The following is a 24,852-nucleotide window of genomic DNA, read 5'->3' as shown; positions in this document are numbered from 1 at the left end:
AACCGGACGTCCATCGCCGCGGTTACGATCGATAGCCTCGGGCTGACAAAATCATGCCCTGGGGGCACTCTCGGGAGCATAGCTGACCCGGAAGTAATATCCGTCCCGGAAGCCGGCAAATAGGGAGGAGAAGCCAGAGGATGCGAAGGCGGACGAGTCGGAGGAAGGCTTGTGTAAAGAAATGGCGATCAAGTGGATGACAGCGCCGGAAACGGAAGGAAAACCTGAATCGAAGGAGGAAGACAACTGCAAGAGTGTGAACGACGGAAGAAGGGATCCAGAGACAGCGGGAAGCCAGGAAGAGGGTACGAAGACCTCCATGGAGCTCCTGAGGAGAAACGAACAACGCCGCCACATCCCTGGTGGGGCGTGGCTTACACAGGTACGATCGTACCTTAGAGTTAATCTCCTACCCGAGTGGATGAGGGGCGTGAGAAAGATAGAGGGAACCGAGAAGGGACCGGAAGGAGGGGAGTAAAAGATGGAGAAACTTTCCCCAATTACCTAACGGCACAAAAGGGGGGGTGGTGAAGATATCCACTCTCCTATAAGAGAGAGAGAGAGTCTTATATTCACAGGAAAAGGGTGGTACACTCTAAAATTACTCCTCTCACACCCCTGCACCCCTTAATCCTCACAAACCTACTAACCCTTATAATACTTCGAGCCCAACTCCTACACTTACCTGTTTTCCCATTCTTTTCTTTGGGGAATCGGCCATCATCCTCTGGGGATGGGATCCTGTTTCCTCCGGAAAACCATCCAGACGGTATCACAGCGACCAAACAGAACACCCCGGAAGAAAAGAACATATCATTATCTTTATTGGTAATAAAGAAGAAGGGAAGACCAAAGACATTTCCTAAGAAGAAGCAGTATATAAAGTGAAGACTCCACTTAAAACATATCCCAAATAAAGGGAAAGTACAACCAAACTCGGTGTCTAAAGAGTCATTTACAACCCCCCCCCGAGCAGGAACCCATTACACGCACACAAAACCATTCACACTGCCAGCCGCGGGCCCAAAACATTACAACACTCACATAAAAGAGGACAGCGCCATTCAAGGGCCTATCACTTTCAGACACCCACAGGACTGTCAATGTAGTCACTCTGCCTGGCAGCTGACAGTGTGCGTGGACTGGTGTTTGGCAGGCGATGTGTGTGTAGGGACAAGCAGCAAGTCACTACACACACACCGCCAGCAAAATGCTAGCTCACACACCACAAGCCAAGTGCCAGCCCACACACAATGCCAGCCAAACGCCAGTCCACATACACTGCCAGGCAAGCACCAGTCTACAAACACCACCAGTCAAGCTCCAGTCTACACACACTGCGAGCCAACCGCCATTATACACACATCGGCAGCCAAGCTGCAGTCCGTGCACACTGTCAGCAATGCGCCACTCCACACAGACCATATCACATTTTGTTTCTTAACAGGCTGCACCATGGTTGGGGCAAACCAAGGTTCAGCACTTCGAATGGGAAGCCTTTCTGCCTCAGGCTGCAATCCAGATTTCTCTTGCTGCACAATCAGCATATCAGTGTCCTCCTCAAAAAGAGGTACTTCCTTTGCACTAATAGTGGCTTAATCAACAGATGATTCTTACGGGACAGAAAATTAACTGCCAGAATCTTGGACTTCGTCCTCTGCCTCAAATGCAGTCAGTGTCAGAACCATGGTCAGAGGAAGATTTGAACAGCAAACCAACAACCTGGTGAGCGGTAATCCTGTGGCAAGCCATAATCCATAGTAATAAATGTAACACAACAAATAAGTCAACGATGACCAACACTGTGTAAAATAAGTAATAAACCCACTGTTGTTTTATCAAACAGAAAGTAACACCGCTGGCATATAGTAATCTGGAAGGAAAAGTCAATCAATACAAATCACACAAAGACCTATCTACTCAAAATGATAGCATTCACTTGCCAGAGATGGCAATACTGAGAATCAACTGCACCTACTCTGCACAGACACAGCAAGCACCAAAGAAGTCCAACTAAAATGGAAAAAAACATGTTACACATATCAGAAGGCAGTATAGAACATGCACAAATCAATATGTTACTTTGAAAGAAAATCACACAAAAAGCTAAAGATTCAATCATTAGTACAGCAGTCGAAAAAACGTATACAAACAGGCCAAGGATATACATTAGATGAAACTATTACAAAATGAGTTGTTTACCAACCAACGCTCCCCAAACTACAGATCTGTCAAGCTGCACCTGTGAACAGGAATCACCACCAGAACGGAAATGATTGGCTGTACAATAAAAAAAGAAAATTAAAACACAAATAAAATTGATAAAATATTAATCAAAAGACACTGATATCCCACCGAAAGGAGGCATGACAAAGGCAAAAAAGACACCACCAGATGGAAGCATGCCTTACTTCAGAAGCAGATCCCCACCACATATATAACTTTATTCCCAGGTGACTCAAGTGTTCCCACCCACCCAAAGGCTGAAAAATTGTAGCTCTGCTTGGGGGAGAGGCGGAATGCAGAAAACAAAAGGCACCCAAGAGGGGCAGCCCTTCTACACAATATCCTTGGTGTCTAGTTGGCTTCTGCCACCCGAGAGGTCAGATCGGCTGAACTACTCTCCAGGAGGGGGAGGTGGAGTACCCAAAAAGTAGTATCCTCCAAGGGGTGAAACCCTTGCCCAAGGGGTTGCTGCTCTTCCAACCATAATCCCTGGTGTCTAGTGGGCTTCTGCCTCACCAGATATCATACCGGTCTAAAAAGCGGTTGACCTACCCTGGGAAGAGGGAGGAATAAACCCCTCCAAAGGAAGTGACTCTTGCCCAAGGGGTTGCCTCACTTTAAAACATTATTCCCTGGTGTCTAGTGGGCTTCACCAGAGGACAGATCAACCTAAATTAGGCCAATCTGCCTTACGTGGGGGAGAGGGAAGAATAGAAAAAAGACTATTACCTAGGGGAGCGACCCTTGCCCTTGGGGTCCTCCTGAAAAACAAAAAAGCCCTCATGGGTTAGTGGGCTTACACACAACCCCGCCCCATCCCAGAGGGCAAATCAGCCTATAAGCGGCCAATCTACCCACCCGGGGGGGGGGGGGGCATAATTATAAGAAAAGAATATTACTCAGTGGGATCAACCCTTGCCCAATGGGTCACTCCCCACCAACAAAAAGAAAAGCCCAGGTGGTCTAGTGGCTTTCCACCCTCATAGAGTGTAAATAGGCCTAAAAACTGCTGCTCGGCCCTCTGGGGTGGATTTTAAAAAATGATTCCCCAAGGGGCTGGTCTCCAAACAACAAAATCCCTGATGGTCAAGTGGTGGGGATTCCTGCTCCACAGTCATGGCCAGCCCTCGTGGAGTGAGAATCCACCACAGACAGACATAGGGGGGGGGGGAAGCAAAAACCCACCTGGAGAAGGGCTTGCCTGAAAGGCGTCCTCTCTCCTGGGCGCACTGGAAGCAAATGCTGTGTACCTACGTCATTCCCATCGCACGAGGGGTTGGAGATGGCAGCGGAAGCACTTCCACTGCCACCCCAAATGGACTAAAGTTGCGGGAGCTGTGGCGAACGCTCCAGTGCTCCCAACACAGGTAGGTGCCAGGATGGCCTAGAGCACACGGCCACCGTGACCGAAAAGAGTTCCAGGCCGTCCCCCACACACAAGGGGTTAAATCCAGTGATATTGTTATTTATTGTGCCATCTGAGATGCCTTAGATGAAGGCAGTGGACAGTGATGTTCATGTAATTACAATAGATAACAAACTTTAGGACTTTGGGGGTTTTGTGACATGACTTCAACTGAGCCATTTTCACTGATTAAAGCTATGAAAATAACATGGACTGTGTGATGTCAATGACATTTGTGTTACATATAACAATTGGTTGATTTGAACATTAACTCATAATGTGTATGTTGCAGCATACTGTGACCAGTGTGGCAAAGACAGAAGTATGAATAATGTGTTAAGTGATGTGATTAAAGATAAGTCTGCTTTAGTAAAATATTTGTTGTAAAGTAATTGTTTCTTGAGAACATGATCAATAGAATCTAAGCTTTTGCATAATTAGAACAAGAAAATACGCACCTGGCACAACTTCAGTCTTCATATTCACCAGCTGTCATGTCATTTTCATATCCCAAGATGCTTTCTCCAAACAGAATACACACCTGTTTTTGCATTTTTTGTTAGATCATTGCAAATAGGACTTGCATATGTAAAAACAAATCAGTCTCCTTAGCTACAACATTTTAGTGTTTTCTTCAAGTGCACATTTACTTATGAAGCGCTGACATTTCTGTATTTTACTGAAACCTTTCTAAGTGTGTCCTTACCAGCTAAAAACTCTTAGTATATAATAAGCAGAATATGTAAAACGTATCTAGTCATAAAACTCACAACTGGAGATGGCCGATACACTGAAAAACCCGTCAGGGGTTCGGGCCAGATATACAATCACATTTTCTGCTTGCAACCGCTGCGATTTTTCTTAAATTGCAGGGGTTGCAAAAAGAAAATGTGTGGAAACTTAGGAATCGCTGTTGCAAGAGGCGTGTTTAGAAAGTCCCTTTCAAATATCGATTTCTTATTATATGTATTAATATTTACCAACCGAAATCCAGACGCAAAATGTTAATATTTTACTGACTACTGAAAGGTAGTGGTAACCCGTTGTTAACTGGAAGAGGGTCACCTTTGTGAAGAGTCAAAAAACATATTTTTGCAGTAGGCCTTGGTCCCAAGAGCAAAAGCCTACTCCAGAAGAATGTGTTTTTGACCATGAAGCCACTGCCTACTCTTAAAAAATGTTTTTAGAAGTGCCTCCTTTTTTTTAATGCATTATGTTTTTCTTTAAGAAAAAAATGACTGCATTAAAAAAAAGCCTTATTGAAAAGCAGGATGGTCAGCTGATTTCAGCAAGCCACCATCCCTGTAATGGCACTGAATTGTAGTGGGTTGCAATTTGCAACTTACCTCATTAATATTTATTAGGTAGAATGAATTACAACCCACTGCGATTCAGCAATTTGTGAACTAACCTATTCGAAGAAACGTTGTTTGCGAAATACTATAGGGTTTGCAAAAAGTCAGTGTGAAAATTGCCAACACATTTTGTGAATTCTATCTGGCTTTGAGTCACTTACTCGGTCCAACTCTGCATGTGCCTGCTCCAAACAGAAATGGTTTGAGGGATTTTTGAGTAATTTTTTTACTCTTCTGTGTGATTTCCCATGACAGCTTTCTCTATATATTCTGTGGCAGTACTGGTCCTGCCTTCAAATGGACTGACATTGTGGCAGGGCTGATGCTGCCAGTGCACTTTCACTCCTAAAGTGGGTCTTCAAGTGTATGACTGCTCCCTCTCTCATATGGAACTTAAACCCCCTCAAGGTCAGGGTATTACTGCAGGAAAAAATGAAACAGAGCAAACAGTAACTCTGTGTGTTCTGTACGGAGAGCAGTTTTTCTGATTGGGTCCTGTAGTGGGTTGTTCTTAGCTATTATATCAAGATGTATAAAGGAATGGACCCGACCACTCTTTATGGTATGAGGATGTTATTATTTATTTGGTTTCTATTTGTGATCAGTCTTAATTAATACGTTTCTTGCTCAGTTGTTCTTCTTTGTTTCTTCCTGTTGTCTTCTGCCCTTTCTGTTCTTGTCTATCACTTTCTTTATATTGTTCTTTCTCTTTTCGCTTTTTAGATGTGGTCTCCAGGATCTCATCAGAAGTAGTTTCTACCACAGGTCGGATTCCAGGGAACAGAGAACAGATTTGAAAGAAAAGGTAAGTGGACTGTGTTTTCCTGTTTACATATTATTGTTTTCAGAGGGGTGGGGAAAAAGAGGGAAAGAAAGACCGGAAAAAGAAGGATTCAGTAGGAAGGGAAAAGCCCATGCAGACAAAAAGTCTCCTCTTAGTATAGTGAAGGATAGTGTTCAAATCTTGTGGTTCTATGTCTTCATTTAAGATGGTATGATATTATAAATGTGTGCAGGTAAAAATGTGTAGCCCTGTAATGATGGTGCCCAATGTTTTAAAGCAAACACTTCTTCCTTTTGTTCAATGTTAAGCTTCTCTCTCTCCCTCCCTCAGCCTGTCCTCCCCTCCTTCCCACTTTCACAAATACTTCATAGGATTGTGTATGCAGGCACGTACCTGCATGAGCCACGTCCTTCCAGGGACGTGGCAGGTTCTCTCGTTTTCTCTTGCGGCTGGTCCCTCTCTCGTTGGGATGATCGGTTCGCTTTTACTTTCTCCGATGCACGTGTCTCCTTCTCCGGCACTCCGTCTCTTCAGCGTTTTCTCGCTCGTGTCTTCTCTTCCTGGTATCTGCTCTCGCTCTTCTTTTATTCTCGCGTTTTCCTCATCCTCTCCTTCTGTTCTGTCTTGCGTCGCTCTCTGATCCCAGATATCCAGGTTTGCGTGGGTGATCCAGTTCTTTTTACTTTCAAGAGTGCCCCCGGGGTACTTAGTTGTTGGCCCCGTACTCACGATATCCTGTAGGTACCGAGCAACTCTGTTACATACACTACCCCTTGGGAAGAGCTGATCGAGGCCTTGTTCTAGGGGATATCTAGATAAATAATCCGCAGTTTGTAACTGACTGCCCGCAAGGTGTTGGATCTGAAACATAAATGGTTAGAGTTCCATAAACCATCTTAATATTCTAGGATTAGTATTTTTGTTCTGGGCCAGCCAAGTGAGAGGAGCATGATCAGTATATAAGACAAATTGATGACCCAGTAGATAATATTGTAGGCTTTCAACTTCTAATTTAATCACCAGACATTCTCTCTCTATCACGGGGTAACGTTGTTCTCGTGGTAGAAATTTTCTGCTTATGAAAACAATGGGGTGACTTATTTCACGTTCGTTTTTCTGCAATAAGATGGCACCTATACCCACATCAGATGCGTCTGTTTGTAAATAAAACGTTTTTGTAAAGTCCGGACAACGTAACACCGGTTCTGTTGTCAAAATTTGTTTAAGTGTCTCATAACTACTGAGTTGTTTTGGATTCAAATCCTTGATTTTGGAGGGTCGGTCCTTCTTTAAAAGATCAATCAAGGGGGTTGCGATATTGGAATAGTTTGAGATAAAACAACGGTAATATCCAACCATTCCTAAAAATTACCTCACTTTCTTGGTGGTAGGTGGAGGAATGTTAAGGATAGCCTCAACTTTGTTAAACTGTGGTCATATTTGTCCTTTCCCTATGTGGTATCCTAGATATGCAGTAGCATCTTGTGCTAGATTGCACTTCTTAGGATTAGCGGTTAACCCTGCTTCAGCTAGTGTATATATCACCTTAGAGAGATGTAATAAATGGTCTCCCAAAGTTTCACTATATATAACAATGTCGTTGAGATATGCAGCAGCATATCCTACATGAGTACGTAATAATCTATCCATTAACCTCTGGAAAGTAGCAGGGGCCCCATGTAGACCCAAAGGTAGTACGTTGAACTGGTACAACCCTGTTGGGGAGGAAAAGGCTGTTTTCTCTTCATCTTGGGTATTCAAGGGGATCTGCCAGTATCCTTTCGTGAGATCCAGGGTGGACATAAATTGTGCTCTCCCTAGTTATTCGAGTAGTTCATCCGCCGTGGGTATCTGATATGTGTCAAACTAGGAAATTTTATTCAATTGTCGGAAGTCAATACAAAAACGCTCAGATACATTTACTTTTGGGACTAAAACAACTGGGGAACACCATGGCCTTATGGAGGGCTCTATTATACCCATTTTTAGCATGTTTTGAACTTCTTGTTCTACTACACTCTTACGTGCTTCGGGAATTCCATATGGTCGAAGACAAATAACCTTACCCTCTTGAGTATTTATAGCATGCTGTACTAAAGGAGTTTTCCCAGGAATCAAAGAAAACAATTTCTGTTTTTTGTATAATACCCCCAGTAATTGGGTTTGTTGTTCTCATGAAAGGTCTGGATTAATCAAAGGAAAACAATCACTTGACTCTTCAGATTGTGGACATAGATTAATTTTCAGGGGTTTTGCTTTGTTTACCCGATATTTATTGTAGAAGGGGGGCTGTCTGCCTCTTCCCATTTTTTTAGTAAATAAATGTGATAAATTTGTGTCTTCCTGGGTGTTTCGGATATGAGTATTCTGTAAGTAACGGGACTCACCTTATCTATTATTTTATAGGATCCCTGCCATTTGGCCAATAACTTGTTTTCTGAACTCGGTAACAATACTAATATGTTATCTCCTGTTTGCAATTGTCTTAGGGTAGTATCTCTATTATAATATTTCTTTGTCTTTCTTGGGCCCCCTCTAAGTGGACTCTTACATCCTCACATATTGAATGGACCTGATCTTTTAACTGTTGTGTGTACTCAAGAATGTCCTTATCTTCAGTTTCTTTTTCTTCCCATCTTTCTGCAGCCATATTTAGCAAGGTCCTAGGTTGACGTCCAAATACCGATTAGAACGGGCTATGACCAGTTGAGGCCTGTACATGGGTCCGTATGGCATACAATACTAGGGGTAACTTTTTGTCCCAGTCTGTACCGGAGTCCGATGTGGTCTTTTTTTTACTACGGTCTTAAGGATGCGATTATATCTTTCCACCAAGCCGTCTGTCTGTGGGTGATAGACTGAAGTGCAAATTTGTTTTCCCCCTAGTATCTGGCATATTTGAGCCATTAATCGGGACATAAATGGTATTCCCTGATCAGTGAGTAACTCTCTGGGAAAACCTACATGGGAAAATAACCCTATCATGGCATATGCCACACTTTTATTGGTTATACTAGTAGAGGGATAGCTTCAGGATATCGGGTTGCGTAATCCACCATAACAAGAATATACATATAGCCTACAGAGGAGGGAGTTAAGGGTCCTACTAAATCCATACCGACCGTAGAAAAGGGAATGTCAATAACAGGCAAGGGAAAGCTTTTTTTTTTACTGCTCCTGGGTTGATAACTTGACATTTCCGACATTGAGTACAAGTCTATGAATATCCCAAAGTACCCGGGGCCAATAAAACCAACGCAGCAGGAATTCCTCTGTTTCCTCTCTTCCAAAATGTCCACCCCCCACTTGGCTATGTGCTAAATGTAGTGCCTGGGTGTGGTATGGATGTGATACCACTAGTTGGGTCTTATCCTGCTTGTTATATCGTATCACCCTATATAATAAACCCTTCTGAACGAGGACATGTGGACCCACCTGTCACTTTTTTTCTGTAACTGCAGATTTCCAAGCATTTTGTAATGTAGAGTCTTCTCTTTGGTTAATCCGGAAAGGTAGTAAGGCCGCCAGAATAGGTTTGTCTGTAGGGGTTATAGGGTTTAAATCAGACAGGTTAGTCATGCGAAAGGATCTCTTTAATTCTCTTTTCTCACCTCTACTTCATTTTGTTTTGTTCTTACCCGGGGTGATAGGGTATTGGGCAAATGGAGCTTCGTTTAACCAGGAGTCTATTTTCTGACTGTCGCGTAGACTAAGAGGTCGGGAAAATGTACGTAGGCAGTGCCTATGATAACTTCTTCAACCAAATGCTGTATAAATCCCATCATAAGCAGTTCTTTTTGTCCTCTCCACTCAATGGTAATCTCTGCCATTGGGTATTGTCTCATATCCCCATGGATACAGGAGATAGAGACACATTAATTCATCTTTATTAGGTCCTTTGGTACTAAGTTTGCCCGAATCACTGACTGACTACATCCTGAATCAATCAACACCCGAGTGGTTTTCTCATTTACTAACATGTCCTTGACATAGTGAGAGACTTCCTTGCCAGTGTAAAATACTCGCCCTCGGGTGACTCCAATTTCCATTGGCTCAGGTTTGGTTATTTTATGGGGACAGTTACGTGCTATATGTCCCCATTAGAGCACAGTTTTAACACTGGGGCGTTTGATTTGGGGTCTTGTCGGGTATTCTAGGCATTGGGACTTCCTCCGGATTTTTCTCCGGTCGCATACGGGAAGGAAGAATAGGCAACTGCTCTCCCAAAGTCTGTCCTTTTTGGTTTCCCATTCGAAACTCAGAGGCTCGATGAAATGCACACGCTAATTCTATAGCTGTGGTTGTATCCACATTAGGATGTTGTTTGATCCAATTACATATTTGAAGAGGTAGAACATCTAAAAATTGCTCTTATAATATGATCTGTATTACTTTGTCTCTGTCCGTACCTACGGGACTTAACCACTTCAGTCCCAAGCCTTGTATTCTATAATATAGGGCTGGAGGATTTTCCATAGGAATCCATTTTGTCTCCCTAAATTTTGTATGGTAATATTCCTTATCGAATCTGACCCGTTCTAAAATCGCCTTCTTTATCTCTGGATATGGTATTGTACCTCTAGGATTTACAGCCTGGTAGGCGGCCTGTAAGGTTCTGGTCAGCAAAGCAGCGATATGCTGTCCTCACCTATCCTCGGGCCAATTGGCTGAGGCGGCCACTCGTTCAAAGTTAGTAAAAAAGGCATCAGGATCATCTCCTTCTTGGAACCTTTGTAGTACAGAACTTGGGACATTGGGATGGACTTGACTGGTAGCGATGGTGTCTGTTAACTTCTGTAGCTCTGTTTCGTGTACCAATTGATTATTGGCTATTATAGTGTCATGACTCTAAGGCATTTTGTAGTGTCTCACGGTGATTCCGGGCTTCTCGTTGTTGTTCCTCGCAAACCAATTGTAAATGCTGTTGTCCTTCAGCCAGTTGTTGGATCATGTCTTCTAAAGAGGGCTTTCCCTCCATCCTTCAAGTTATTGTTCCAAAGGACTTCCAATATCCCACTTCTGACACCAACGTAGTTAGTTGTGCTTAGCTATTATATCAAGATGTATAAAGGAATGGACCCGACCACTCTTTATGGTATGAGGATGTTATTATTTATTTGGTTTCTATCTGTGGAGATTAGTCTTAATTAATAAGTTTATTGCTTAGTTGTTCTTCTTTGTTTCTTCCTGTTCTCTTCTTCTCTTTCTGTTCTTGTCTATGACTTTTTTATATTGTTCTTTCTCTTTTCGCCTTTTAGATGTGGTCTCAGGGATCTCATCAGAAGTAGTTTCCACCACAGGCCGGATTCCAGGGAACAGAGAACAGATTTTAAAGAAAAGGTAGGTGGACCGTGTTTTCCTGTTTATGTATTGTTGTTTTCAGAGGGGTGGGGAGAAAGAGGAAGAGGAAGACCGGGAAAAGAAGAATTCAGTAGGGAGGGAAAAGCCGGTGCAGACAAAAAGTCTCCTCTTAGTATAGTGAAGGATAGTGCTCAAATCTTGTGGTTCTATCTCTTCATTTAAGTCGATATAATATTGTAAACTTGTGGAGGGGAAAATGTGGAGCCTGGTAATGATGGTGCCCAAAGTTTTAAAGCAAACACTTCTCTCTTTTGTTCAATGTTAAGCTTCTCCTGCTCCCTCCCTCAGTCTGTCGTCCCCTCCTCCCCACTTCCACAAATACTTTGTAGGATTATGTATGCAGACACGTACCCAGGTTCTCTCGTTTTCTCTCATGGCTGGTCCATCTCTCGCTAGGATGATCGGTTCGATTGTACCTTCTCCGTCACGCGTGTCTCCTTCTCCGGCTCTCGGTCTCTTCGGCGTTCTCTTGCTCGTGTCTTCTCTTCCTGGTATCTGCTCTCGTTCTTCTTTTATTCTCACATTTTCCTTATCCTCTCCTTCTGTTCTGCCCTGCATTGCTCTCTGATCCTGGATATCCGGGTTTGCGTGGGTGATCCAGTTCCTTTTACTTTCAAGAGTGCCCCCGGGGTACTTAGTTGTCGGCCCGTACTCATGATATCCTGTAGGTACCGAGCAACTCTGTTACAGGTCCTTTTAACTGGCCTGGGCTGAGCTCGCCTAATGAGGGTTCACAATAACGTAAAGTAGGGTGTAGTGCAATGTGTACTAATAATATTCGCTCTTAATGTTGTGCATCTAGTATGATCAATTTTATAATGGAATTGTTGAACTTTGAAAGTTCTGTAACAGACAGTTATTTGAGAAGACTGTGGCAGAGGTGACTTCAAAAATAAGCCTGGCTTTACTTGAAGTATTGCCATGTTTCCATTTTGTAACACAGAGTATGAACAGAGGTCCGTGTGTCACATTAATAAGTCCATTGTTGCTGTTGAAATGAGCTGCCAATTTAATTGGTAATCCAATTTGAAGTGAGTTTCAGTGACTCTTTGACAACAATGTGCCAAGAAAAATATCTTGAACATCCGCTAGCAAACAAAGGTTTGAAAAAGTGCAGGCAAGTTGCTGATATTAAAGTTATGAGTCGCTGCTATGAAATTCAGTGGGCATGTCAAAAGTGGGGTACCAATGACGCATGCTATGTTTTCAAAAGAAGCTATGTTGAAGGCATAAAGGATTGCTTGTGACACATGCTAAGTCTTTTGCAAGCAGGTAGCGTGAACAACTCTTTGATGAAACACATTAAAGGAAGATGCAGTGTTTCACCAGATTTAGTGATGTTAGCACATCCTTAATCACGTGCATCAGATAAGGAAGGAGAGCACATATGCTGTGGCTTAGTGCATCATAATACTGAGGAAACACGGAGGGCTGAGTGGGTGGAGATCTGTGCAACCACAAACTATAGCAGTGTATCAAGCTACGACACAACCTCTTTGTATCTTGGACTTGTTGCAAATTTGGCTGGAAAAGACGTTGGGGATATTAGAAAAACAGGAATTTAGAGTTATGATTTTATGATGAAAACCTAAATAGAAACACAAATTATGGGTTTCGTAAGCCAAACATTTGATGGGACAGGCACAGGGGGAGGCTGTTTTTACAAGTCATGTATAAACGTACTCGAGATGACCATGGCTGAAAGAGATAAACCTTACACCCCTAATGATCTTCTGACTTCTGGGTTGAAGGAAACATCAGTTGTCTATTACCACAATGTCTATTATAAGTTGTCTCTTCTGCTTGTAGAAGAACTTGTATTTATAGAGGGGTGGATGGTCTTTATGATACATATTTCTACCTGTACACACGTAGCATTGTGAGGTAAGATGAAATTAGATGATTCATTGTGCATTTGAATAGTTCTACAAGGGGGCCAGTCCTTTTATTTTTTCTCTTATAACTGAGTAAATAGTGTCTCTCCAAAATGGGAAATGTTACTCAACCATCATTTGTTTTTAAGTAATCTTAGGCCGCCACCTATGAAATGGTCTAAATGAAAGAAGGTATTTTTAAACTATATAAGAGTTTGTGGAACAAATTTGGAGGCAGAGAGAAAATTGTCATTATTGTTGCGTAGCTTGGACACGGAGTGTCAGAAGGTGATGGAAAACTTGTCTAATCTCCCTGCTGAGGATTAAATGGGACTAAATGAAATTTGAAACTAGATATACACTACTTGTCTCACATAAGTACTATTATGGAAAGATATTATTTAGGGAAAAGAAACAGGATTACTTAGAAACAGCTGAGGAATACATATAGACACTGAGGAAGCTAGCACATCTACTTAAATTTTGTGCACGGCACAAGGAGTATATTAGAGATCAATTTGTGCTGTGCTGTAATAATGAAAGACTTTGTGAAGAATTATGGTTAAAGGTTTAGCCTCCACTATGTGAGGTGGTTATGATTGCAAAATGGGTATAACATTTGTCTAAGTGTGTAGAAGTTATCAAAATTACCTGACAAAAGTGCAAAGTGTATGTACAAAGACAGATCATGTTCAAGGGGAAGAAAAAATAAAACAAACATTGTTGAGGATAAGTGAAATTTTGTCTGGTGGGTACTGCTACGGAAGTGGTAAAGTTGGACATATGGTATTCACAGTGGAGGAGGCAATGTCCTTCTTGGAAAATTGTACTTAGAGTTTTACTACAGAGATTGCAAGGAAAAAACTGTGAGAAGGATCCAAGACGGCCGCTGGGATGTGCAGACGCTAGACACCTGGTCTAGTGTTTGCATCTTCAAGAACCAAGATAATTGTCGACGCGTACACGCGAATTCTGTGCTGCGCACTTCAACTGTGTCCTAACGAGAATCGGGTAGTGTTTTGGGAGGATGTTTGTTGAAGAGAAATTCTAGTCAGGGCATAACTATATGAGAATTGCAAGTGGAAGATTCAAGTAAACCAAAATAGTTTGGAAGGCAAAAGATAAATTAACAATTAGAGAAAAAAAGGAGAAGAAATAACAACTACTAGAGAGTTTGGAGTTCGTTTTCTACTTTCTGCGCATGTGAATGAACTTCAGTGAGTAGCGTTTTTCCTCAGCTCAAGTGCAGTAAGTCAGAGACTACGCGAACAGCTTTCTGCCTCAGCTCAGGGCAAATATTCAGAGAACCAGGGAACTATGTCTTTCCTCCGCACAGCGAAAAAACCTAGAGACTCCGAGAATAACGTCATGCTTGGCACAGAACAAATATTCAGAGAAACTGACAATAGTGTCTTTCCTCAGCACTATGAAAATATTCAGAGTCTCAGAAAATAGCATCTAGCCCTAGCGCAGTGCAATTACTCAGAGAAACGGAGAATAGCAATTTAAGTCAAAAGGGATTTCAAATGAGAAAAAGACTGCAATTGCACTCTTATGACTAAAATAACCAAAAGATTGAGCAACACCGATAATTACCCACGAACACACAAGTGTATATGTTAGCAATCACTATTAGGGAGTGAGTCAGAAGAAACAGATTATATTCAAACTTCTTATCCATAAAAGCACTGTGTTAAACTACTGAGCATCTATACTACCTACTATAATTGGTAAAGCTCAGCAAACAAGAGAGAGGCAATTCTTCAGCTAAATCTCAGGTAAAGGTGTCCAGGTGTAAATAAAGTAAATATAGTCATCATTTAGTTGGATGTGGGTTGGAATAAGAAAGTTGTTTGCCCCTAGTAGTTAATGTTGTAATCTTTTTAGGTTCTGTTCCAAAGGAAACTTGAGGAGGACCAGACAGGTCAAGCTGAAGAAGAACCATACATCTGAGGCAGTCTCTCTTTTCCCATTCTCCTTTCCCCCCTGTGGGTGCACGAAACGGAGGGCTAGATCCGTTGGGGGTAGCCTAGGTGGGGACTGAGTACTAATCATCTGCTCCGGAGGCAATCAAACTAGGTAATCGTAATAGACGTGGCACACAAGCCTTTTGGAGCAACTCAGGGACGACTTTACTATGCTTAAACGAGAAATAGCCTCAGAGGTGAAGGATCTGAAGAGAGATATGGACAACGTTGGCCAGAGACTAGACTCTCTGGAACAAACACATGAGTCCTGTGAGGAGGAACTGGATGCACTTCGCCAAGAGCTGCTCGAGCTGCGAGACAAGATCCTAGCTATGCAATTTCAACTGGAAGATTTGGAAAACAGATCTCATCCACATTAAAGGGGACCCCTCGCAGGCAATACCTGGGGGCTTGGAGGAATTTGCAATCCAGTTTTTCCGCTATGTGGCTCCAGAATTCAAGGAACAAGATATAACATTGGAACGCATTCACAGGGCGGGGCGACCTGCGCGTTCCTCAGACCGATCACAAGATATTCTTACCTGTCAGCGCTATTATAAACAAAAGGAAATAATCTTGGCTGCTGTTAGAGATAAATCCACCATAGACTTTAAGGGCTTCAAGATGGGGTTCTATCAAGACCTCTCCATAATGACATTATAGTGCCTCCAGTCCCTCCAGCCCCTGACGGATTTTCTCTGTGAGAAAGAGATCAGATGTAGATGGGGACACCCTTTCCATATTTAATTTGTCTGAAACAAAGAAATGCAGAGCATCCGGACCGTGGCAGAGACGCAAACTCTTTTGGACATGCCTCCTTTTCCTGAGGAATCCATGTCCCAGCCCGCAGAACAAGAGCAGGACCCTACAATGCCACGTGTGAGGAAAGGGAAACTACGCAAACCTACGGAGACCGAGAGCCACAAAGAAAGGGTGGCACTGCTGCGACATCTTAAATTTCAAGGACATGTCTCGGACGCAGTCAGTTAGCAGTGAGTTCTTGGAACTCCCAAGCTGTTCCTCTAGAGTATTTATGATGCCACGACCGCATATGGAGGGGATGCTGCCCCTCCAGCCAGTGCCATCACTGGGTCCGCTGTGGCTGGCACTATTGGCAGCGGAGCTCCTAATTCCTGGGAACTTGAGAGGAAGATGGCGGTTTCTTAATTCCCCGATTTGGACCCTATGAGTTTGGATAAGGATTTTCCCAGGCGGGGAGAAACTTTGTTCACTTCTTCTTTATTTGATCCTTTTCCTTTCCCCTTAACGACTATATAGCACTAATATGCATGATAGGTGACACTATATAGGCCCTTTGAGAATACAGAAATTTGGACGCCTCCTTCGGCTCATTCTTGCCACAAAGTTATGGTCCACATACTCAGTCTTAATGTCAAGAGTCTTAACTCCCTGGTGAAGCGGTTGGAGTTCTATAGAGCTTTCGGGACACTCCGGCCCCCGTACTGGTGCAGTTCTATAATGAGTTTAGCGCCACCGGCTCTCTTGCCCCTGCTATGCAGTTGGCAACGATCACGGTTATCCCTGAGGAGGGGAAGGACCTTTCAATGGTGGATGCAAAAATGTTTACAGGCATCTTAGCTAATAGACTGGCCCTCTTTATGCAAGGCCTGGTGGATCCTGACCAGACTGGATTTATCCCCGAAAAGTGCTGTAGCGACAATACCAAGCGACTATGCCACCTATTGGACAAGACACAGCGGACTGGCAGTCCTACGCTTCTCCTGTCCATCGACGTAGAGAAAGCGTTCGACCGGGTTCACTGGTCATTCCATAAGGCAGCACTAGTGCGTTATGGGCTGGGGACCTGCTTCTGACAATGGATTCAGTGCAGTTATGTGTCTTCCAAGGGGATGGTGTGCGTGAATGCCATTTTATTCCGCCCCTTCTCCATAACTTGGGGCACAAGGCATGGATGTCCTCGCTCGCCCTACTATTTGCATTATACATGGAGCCAATGGCTGAACACATCCCTCGGAATACGCAAATCTCTAGTATCAAAATGGGCGGTAGATTACATAAGATCGCCCTTTATGCGGATGATATCTTGCTCTATTTGACAACACCGCAAGTGTCCCTGTCGGCGGTTCTAGAGGAACTGGTAGCGTTCAGGGCGGTCTCAGGATTTAGGACTAATTTACAAAAATCATCAATTTTTGACTTAAATGTACCTGAGGCAGATTTAGACTCCCTTAAGTCAGCCTTTCCAATTACTTGGGCAACACATGCAGTGAAGTACCTGGGATTGCAGGTCCTAGCTACTCCAGCACGAATGGCGGCCTCAAATTATGCAGAGGTCGTGACTACGGTGCGATTGGATATGTCCAGATGGAAGTTATACAGCCTCTCCTGGTTAGGCCATTGGGTGGAGGCCAAGATGACGCTACTGCCCAAAATACTATACTTTATACAAACACTGCTACTACCTTCCCCCCTACCCCGGAGATCCTAGATAGGATGCAAAACCTGATATGGGAATTCTTGTGGGATGGAATGAAGGTGAGAATGGCAAGGGTGCAGGCCTGTTTGCCCCAGACGGAGAATGGACTGGGGGTACCACACCTGATAAACTATTACTGCACAGCACAACTGCACTATATGGTGGAGTGGTCCCACCAGACCACCGAGAAACACTGTTGTTTTATTGATCAGGCAGTAGCCGGTATGCATATATGGAAAATACCTTAGCTGCCGAAGGGCTACCACCCGCCGAGGGTATATATTCAAATACAGAAAGGTTTGTCCACTCCTATCTCCCCCCAAACACCAATCATGGGAAACCCGGACTTCCCCTCCACATTGGCAGATTCGACCTGTGATGTGTGTCAGGAAGCCAACTGTAAGCGAATCGGTGACCTCTATGATACCAATGGTCTGATGGACTTCTCCCAAATCCAGGCATCCTATGGTCTGCCGAGTGCGGGCTACTGGAATTACTTGGCGGTCCGACACTGGGTGTTCCTCCCCTCAGGCAGCCCGCATGCTTATAGACCTCTTCCCTTGTTTGAGAGGTGGCTCCTCACTCACTCACACCTCGAACAAACGTCTTCTGTCAGACATCTATGCTTTTTGATCACATCAACAACATTACCCAGAATGCCGGCAAGAGGTAGATGGAAGGCTGAGTGCAAACGCATATCTACAGACAAGGAATGGTGCGATGTCATGCATCGTGCTCATGTTTAGAGACGTAATACTACCAGTAAGGAGATTTTTCTGAAGATAGTCCACTACTGATACAACATACCGGCAAGGGTTGCTCACTGGAAGCCAGGATGCAACAACAAGTGTTGGAGGCAATATGGGCAGATAGGTACACTTACACACATCCTGTGGCTCTGTCCTAAAGTGAGGCTTTTTGGAGAGAGGTATTGGATGCAATAGATGACATATATTATGCCGAAATTCCACGCCTCCCTATCTATGTCCTTGTGGCCGGGTGACGCAAGGTGGACACGAAGTCAATGTTTAACAGTTCAGGTGAGGTTTATTTTCGTTGTTCAAAAATAAGTATTCGGTACGGTTTTGTGTCCTATTCTTGTGACAGCTGCGGTTCAGGTTCTCCTTTTCCTGTTTCTCTTCTTCCAGGTCTCCCGGGAGGCACATGTGAGAAAACACCGGTAAGTAGGATATCCTAAATACAGGTTTTATCTTTTCCCTTCCGTCTTTCCTTTTCCCTTTTTCCTGTCTATCTTTTCTGTGTCCTTCTCTATCCTTTGGTCTTTATTACGTGGTGGGAGTTTTTCCCTCTCTCTCTCTTGTTCCCTTTTCCCTGTCGCTTGTATCCTGTTTGCTTATTTGAGTTCTCTCCCTCTCTCTTGGTCTTTCTGTTTTCCAGTGGGTGTTAGGGATTCCTTCCTTCGTTTTTCTTACTGTTTCTGGCTGTCTTTATTGGACCTTTCTCTGTCTGTCTCTGTTTCTGTGTCCTTTCCAACCCCTCTTCTTCCTTGCTGTCTTCTTTGTGTATATATCGTTCTTCTTTCTTCACCCTTCCCCTCGTTAAGCTGTCCCCTCCATCACACCCCTTTCTTTGTGTGTCAAAACAAAGTCCCAAAGCCAAAATTAAATTCCCACTATTGTTAAGGCTGGGTATTTCCTCCGAACCACCCCTTCTTTTCCCCTTCCCAAGAGTGGCACGCACCTGGAGAGGCCACGCTTCTCCTGAAGCGTGGCTGGAATTCGCGCTGGGTGCCTCCCGCACCGCTGGCATCGTTCTGGGGCTCTCCTGTGCTTTGTCCGACATCCTTCTCTGCATCAACAGCTCCTCTGCTCCATTTTGGGTTCCCGGTCATCGTCCTTGCAGCAGTCCTAGGCTCCTTTGGCTCCACGATGTTCGACCTCTTCTCTGTGGCTGTTCTTGTATTTATCCTCGAAAGGGTGCGAAGTTGCTGCCTCTGCCCTTCGGATCCCGGAAGTCGAAAGGGGTTGGTCGACGGACCTTCCCCTTCTGGGTCGGAGGCGGCAGAGTCATTCCATGCCGCAACCACAGGCGGGTCTGTTGTTTGCAACAGCCCGTCACAGACACTCCCCCTAGCAAGTGGCTGATAGAGCCGCTCCGAAGCCAGGTAGCGAGAAAGGTAATCGGCGTTAGCCATGCAGGATCCAGGGGAATGATGAACCTGGAAGGAAAAAGGCTGTAGTGAGAGGAACCCTCTGAGAACCAGAGCATTAGTATCTTTATGTTGGGCAAGCCAGGTTAAAGGAGCACGGTCCGTCAGTAGCGTGAATGGTCTCCCAGCCAAATAGTAACGTAGTGATTCCACAGCCTATTTTATTGCCAAACCTTCCTTTCCGAGAGTAGGATAGTGTTGCTCCTGGGGTAACAATTTGCCACTGATGTAGACAATGGGATGTAAAGCCCCATCCCTATCCGCCTGCGATAAAACAGCCCCCAGTCCCACATCTGAACCATCAGTCTGAACTACAAAAGGTTTGGTAAAGTCCGGGCAACAGAGGACTGGTTCAGAAGTCAGGAGGCGCTTCAGAGTCTCGAAACTCTTCAGTTCGGATGCAGAAAGGGTGGATATACGGTTTGGGCTTGATCCGGAAGGGGCCCTGCTAGGGTGGAAAAACAGGTTATGAACCTGCGGTAGTAACCCACCATTCCCAGGAAGGCACGCACATCCTTTTTTGTACAGGGAAAAGGTATTTGTGTGATGGCTTGAATTTTCTCTATTTCGGGTCGCACCTGTCCTTCCCCTAGTATGTAGCCCAGATATTTGATGATGGTGTGACCTAACTTACATTTCTCCGGGTTTGCAGTTAGGTTGGCTTCCCTCAGGGCCTGTATTATGTAGCGTAAGTGTTCGAGATGTTCTTCCCAACTGGCACTATAGACCACTATATCATCCAGATATGCTGCAGCATACCCGTGAAAAGGTCAGAGTATCCTGTCAATGAGTCTTTGGAAGTTGGCAGGAGCTCCATGAAGGCCAAACGGTAGAACCGTAAATTGATAAAGACCGGAAGGAGTGGCAAAAGAGGTCTTTTCCTTGTCTTCGGATCTCAGAGGAATCTGCCAGTAGCCCTTGGTCAGGTTGAGGGTGGACATATATCGGGCTTGGCCTAAGCGGTCTAAGAGCTCATCTATCCGTGGCATTGGCTATGAGTCAAAATGTGATAATGCGTTGACTGAAGTCAATACAGAATCTGGTACTTCCATCTGGTTTTGGAACTAACACTACCAGGGAACACCATGGACTGGCAGAGGATTCGATTATACCTGCTTTTAACATAGCTTCCACTTCTTGTTCTACTATCTGTCTTTAAGCCTCAGGGATTCTGTATGGTCGTTGACGGGATACTATATCTTTAGTGGTGTGTATGGGGTGTTGAATCAACGGAGTTCGGTCCGGTGTTTTGGAAAACAGATCGAGACTCGTGCCGACTAGGGTTTTAAGCTGTTTTAGTTGGGTTTCAGTGAGGGGCGAATTTAACTGAGGTAAGGGTGTCTCTGTTGCTGGAGGATCAGGGATTGGGTATGTCTCGTTCGGGTTCTTTAGTTATGTACAGGGTAGGGTGGTCATCAGTCGGTTCATACCATCTCTTAAGAAGGTTGATATGGTATATTTGTTCTTGGCCTGTTCCCGGCAGTATCTCAAGTTTATAGGTGGTAGGATTGATTTATTCTATTACCTTATATGGTCCTTGCCACCGGGCTAGCAATTTGTTTTCACAGGTGGGTAATAACACAAGCACTTTGTCTCCCACTCTCAGACTACGGGGCGTGCTTTTTGGGTCATAGTATGTTTTCTGCTTTGTTTGGGCGTATCTTAATGCTGTGTGGGCTTCTTCCCACAGAGTGTGCAGGTTATCTCTCAGATCTTTAGTGTATGTGAGGATGTCTTTAACGTCCTCCTCTGATTCCTTCCAGTGTTCCGCTAACATTTCTAAAAGCGTGCGGGGTTGCCATCCAAAGAGAAGTTCAAAGGGGCTATGTCACGTGGAGGATTGGACATGAGTGCGGATGGCATATAGAACCAAAGGTAGCTTCTTTTCCCAATCCCTGCCGGACTCGGTGATGACTTTCCGTAGCAGTGTTTTAATGGTTTTATTGTACCGCTCAACTAAACCATCCGTTTGTGGATGGTATACTGAGGTCCGTATCTGTCTGACCCCCAGGGAATGACACACTCCAGCCATAAGCCGGGACATGAAAGGAGTTCCCTGGTCCGTAAGTATTTCTGTTGGAAAACTGACGCAGGAGAAAAATTAAATCATGGCCTGGGATATCGTTTTGGTATGCATACTGGAAATGGGGATAGCCTCAGGATATCGGGTCGCGTAGTCGACTAGTACCAGGATAAACTGATGTCCTTTCACCGACGGGGTTAAGGGTCCCACAATATCTAAACCTACTTGGCAGAAGGATGTGTCTATAATGGGTAAGGGTTGTAAAGGAACCACCCCATGAGGTGATGGATTAACGAGTTGACATTTGGGGCATTCTTGACAGTGTTTCCTAATATCCCCGTAGACGCCTGGCCAATAAAATCATCGCAATATAGTTGCCTCGGTTTTCTCTCTTCCCATATGTCCCTCCTCATTGTCCCCATGTGCCAACTGAAGGACCTGCTGTCTATGAGTTTGTGGTACCACTAGTTGAGGGGCTCTTCCAGGAGTGTTAGGACTGGATCTATACAACAAATTATTTTCTATGGCAAATGTAGGACCTACCGCTGTCTCATCTGGGGCTAATGCCCGTTGCCATGCGTTTTTCAGGGTGGGGTCCTCTCGTTGGGCTTGTCTGAAGATCCCAACTGCTGTTTATACCGTTGTCGGTTGTGGGACTGGTTGTAGAGAACCAGGGGTGGGATTGGCGTGATAAGACTGCTGTTGTTCCTGCTTTTGTTTTCGACTAAGCTTTGGTCTCAGGGGGCTCTCTTCTACCTCCGCCGTTACATATGGTGCGTCTTCCCACCATATATTGGTTATATATTCCTGACTGGCTTTAGCTAACAATGGAATAAAGTCCTTGTAATCCGTGCCAATGATTAGATCTTCACCCAGGGCAGGAATCACTCCCACTGCGAGCCGTTTCTCTGCTCCTCGTCAATTGAGTGAGACCATTGCTACAGGGCATGACCGTTGGTCTCCATGGACACAGGTGATCAGGACTTGGGTGTGCGGGTTCCATTGTTCTGGCTTCACCAGGTCCTGTTTTACCACACTTTGGCTGCACCCTGAGTCTATCAAAGCTTTTCTTTCTTTGCCATTAAGATCCACAGTGATAGTATATTTCGTTCTCTTGTTGCCAGACCATAACACTCGTCCCTTCATCATTCCTATCTCCATTGGTTCATCTGTCTCCTTCTTTAACGGGCAGTATCTTGCGATATGTCCCCATTCTGAACAGTGAAAACATTGGGGACCAGTTAGGAGGTCTCGATTGGATGAGGGTTGCGTAGGGGTTGCACGTTCTAAACCATGAGGACCCATGGCCCGTGGATGAGCTGGTTTTACTGGACCCAGCCGAGCCGCAGTGGATGTTGTCGGTTTCGACTGGGCTCTTCGAAAGTCTGGGGCTCGATGGAAGGCACAGGCAAGGTCTATGGCAGTGCGGTTGGTTAAGTCAGGGTGTTGTCTGACCCAATTACGAGTACTTGCGGGGAGAGCTTCAAGGTATTGTTTGAGTATGATGGCATTGAACATGTCCTCTTTCGTAGACTCGGTGGGATGTAACTATTTCCCCCAGCATTGTGTACCCTATAGTATAAGGTACGTGGATTCTCCTGGGATGTCCATTTTGTCTGACGGAACTTGACCGTGTAACTTTCCTGGTCCAACCCGATACGTTCTAAGATTGCTTTTTTTATTTCATTGTCGGGTGTAATCCCTCCTGGGTTTACCGCCTGGTATGCTGCTTGTAGATGACCGGTCAGGAGGAGAGCAATGTACTGTCCCCATTTGTCCATAGGCCAATTGGCAGTGCTTGCCACCCGCTCAAAATTTGTAAAGAATGAGTTGGGGTCCTCCTGTTCCTGATATTTCTGAAGTACGCTACTCGGAACATTGGGATGCACTTTGGTGTGTGCGATGGTGCCCGTTAGTTTTCCCAAGGCGTTCTCGTGGACCAGTTGGTTATTAGCCATGATGGTGGCCTGGCTTTTCAGGGCTGTCTGTAGGGCCTCCCGCTCTTCCTTGGCCTCCTTCAGTTGTTGTTCCCAAACCAACTGCAGATGCCGCTGACCCTCGGCCAACTGCGCTATCATGTCCGCAAGTGTGGGTTTTTCCTCCATGTTATCGTGTTTCAAAATCCCACTTCTGACACCACTTGTGGCTGGCTGACGCAAGGAGGACACAAATTCTGTGTTTAACAGTTCAGGTGAGGTTTATTTTCATTGTGCAAAAATAAGTATTTGGTACGGTGTTGTGTCCTATTGTTGTGACAGCTGCGGTTCAGGTTCTCCTTTTCTTGTTTCTCTCTCTCCAGGGCTCCCGGGAGGCACATGTAAGAAAACACAAGATAAAGCACCGGTAAGTAGGATATCCTTAATACAGGTTTTATCTTTTCCCTTCCGTCTTTCCTTTTCCCTTTTTCCTGTCTATCTTTTCTGTGTCCTTCTCTATCCTTTGGTCTTTATTACGTGGTGGGAGGTTTTTCCTCTCTCTCTCTTGTTCCCTTTTTCCTGTCACTTGTATCCTGTTTTCTTCTTTGAGTTCTCTCTCTCTTGGTCTTTCTGTTTTCCTATGGGTGTTTAGGGATTCCTTCTTTCGTTTTTCATACTATTTCTGGCTTTCTTTATTGGTCCTTTCTCTGTCTGTCTCTGTTTCTGTGTCCTTTCCAACCCCTCTTCTTCCTTGCTATCTTCTTTGTGTATATATCGTTCTTCTTTCTTCACCCCTCCCCTCGTTGTGCTGTCCCCTCCACCGCACCCCTTCCTTTGTATGCCAAAATGAAGTCCCAAAGCCAAAATTCAATTCCCACTATTGTTAAGGCTGGGTATTTCCTCCGAACCACCCCTTCTTTTCCCCTTCCCAAGAGTGGCACGCACCTGTAGAGGCCACACTTCTCCTGAAGCGTGGCTGGAATTCGCGCTGGGCGCCTCCCGCACCGCTGGTGTCATTCTGGGGCTCTCCTGTGCTTTGTCCGGCATCCTTCTCTGCATCGACAGCTCCTCAGCTCTGTTTTGGGTTCCTGGTTGTCGTCCTCACGGCGGTCCTAGGCTCCACCGGCTCCCTGACGTTTGACCTCTTCTCTGTGCCAGTTCTTGTATTTATCCTCGAAAGGGCGTGAAGTTGCTGCCTCTGCCCTTTGGATCCCGAAAGTCAAAGGGGGTTGGTCGGCGGACCTTCCTTTTCCGGGTCGGAGGCGGCAGAGTCAGTCTGTGCCGCAACCACAGGCGGGTCTGTTGTTTGCATC

At 44.8% G+C, this 24,852-nt stretch overlaps 1 protein-coding gene across 14 annotated transcripts in view; it reads right to left on the bottom strand.

The window, feature by feature from the left end:
• TANK (TRAF family member associated NFKB activator) overlaps positions 1-24,743 on the bottom strand; it is a 549,717-nt gene extending 524,974 nt beyond the window's left edge. For 3 of the 14 annotated variants that reach the window (XM_069224232.1, XM_069224234.1, XM_069224233.1), the window contains exon 1: positions 686-24,743. The gene's annotated coding sequence lies outside the window, so the exon portion shown is untranslated. The remainder of the gene's footprint in view (positions 1-685) is intronic. The other 11 variants (XM_069224227.1, XM_069224231.1, XM_069224229.1 and 8 more) reach the window with 10 other exon arrangements.
• Positions 24,744-24,852: the final 109 nt, after the last annotated feature.

This window comes from Pleurodeles waltl, chromosome 3_1, assembly GCF_031143425.1.
Source record: "Pleurodeles waltl isolate 20211129_DDA chromosome 3_1, aPleWal1.hap1.20221129, whole genome shotgun sequence".
Lineage (NCBI taxonomy): Eukaryota > Metazoa > Chordata > Amphibia > Caudata > Salamandridae > Pleurodeles > Pleurodeles waltl.
Note: the sequence above shows the minus strand (reverse complement) of the source record. Positions and strands in the feature narration are given on the sequence as shown.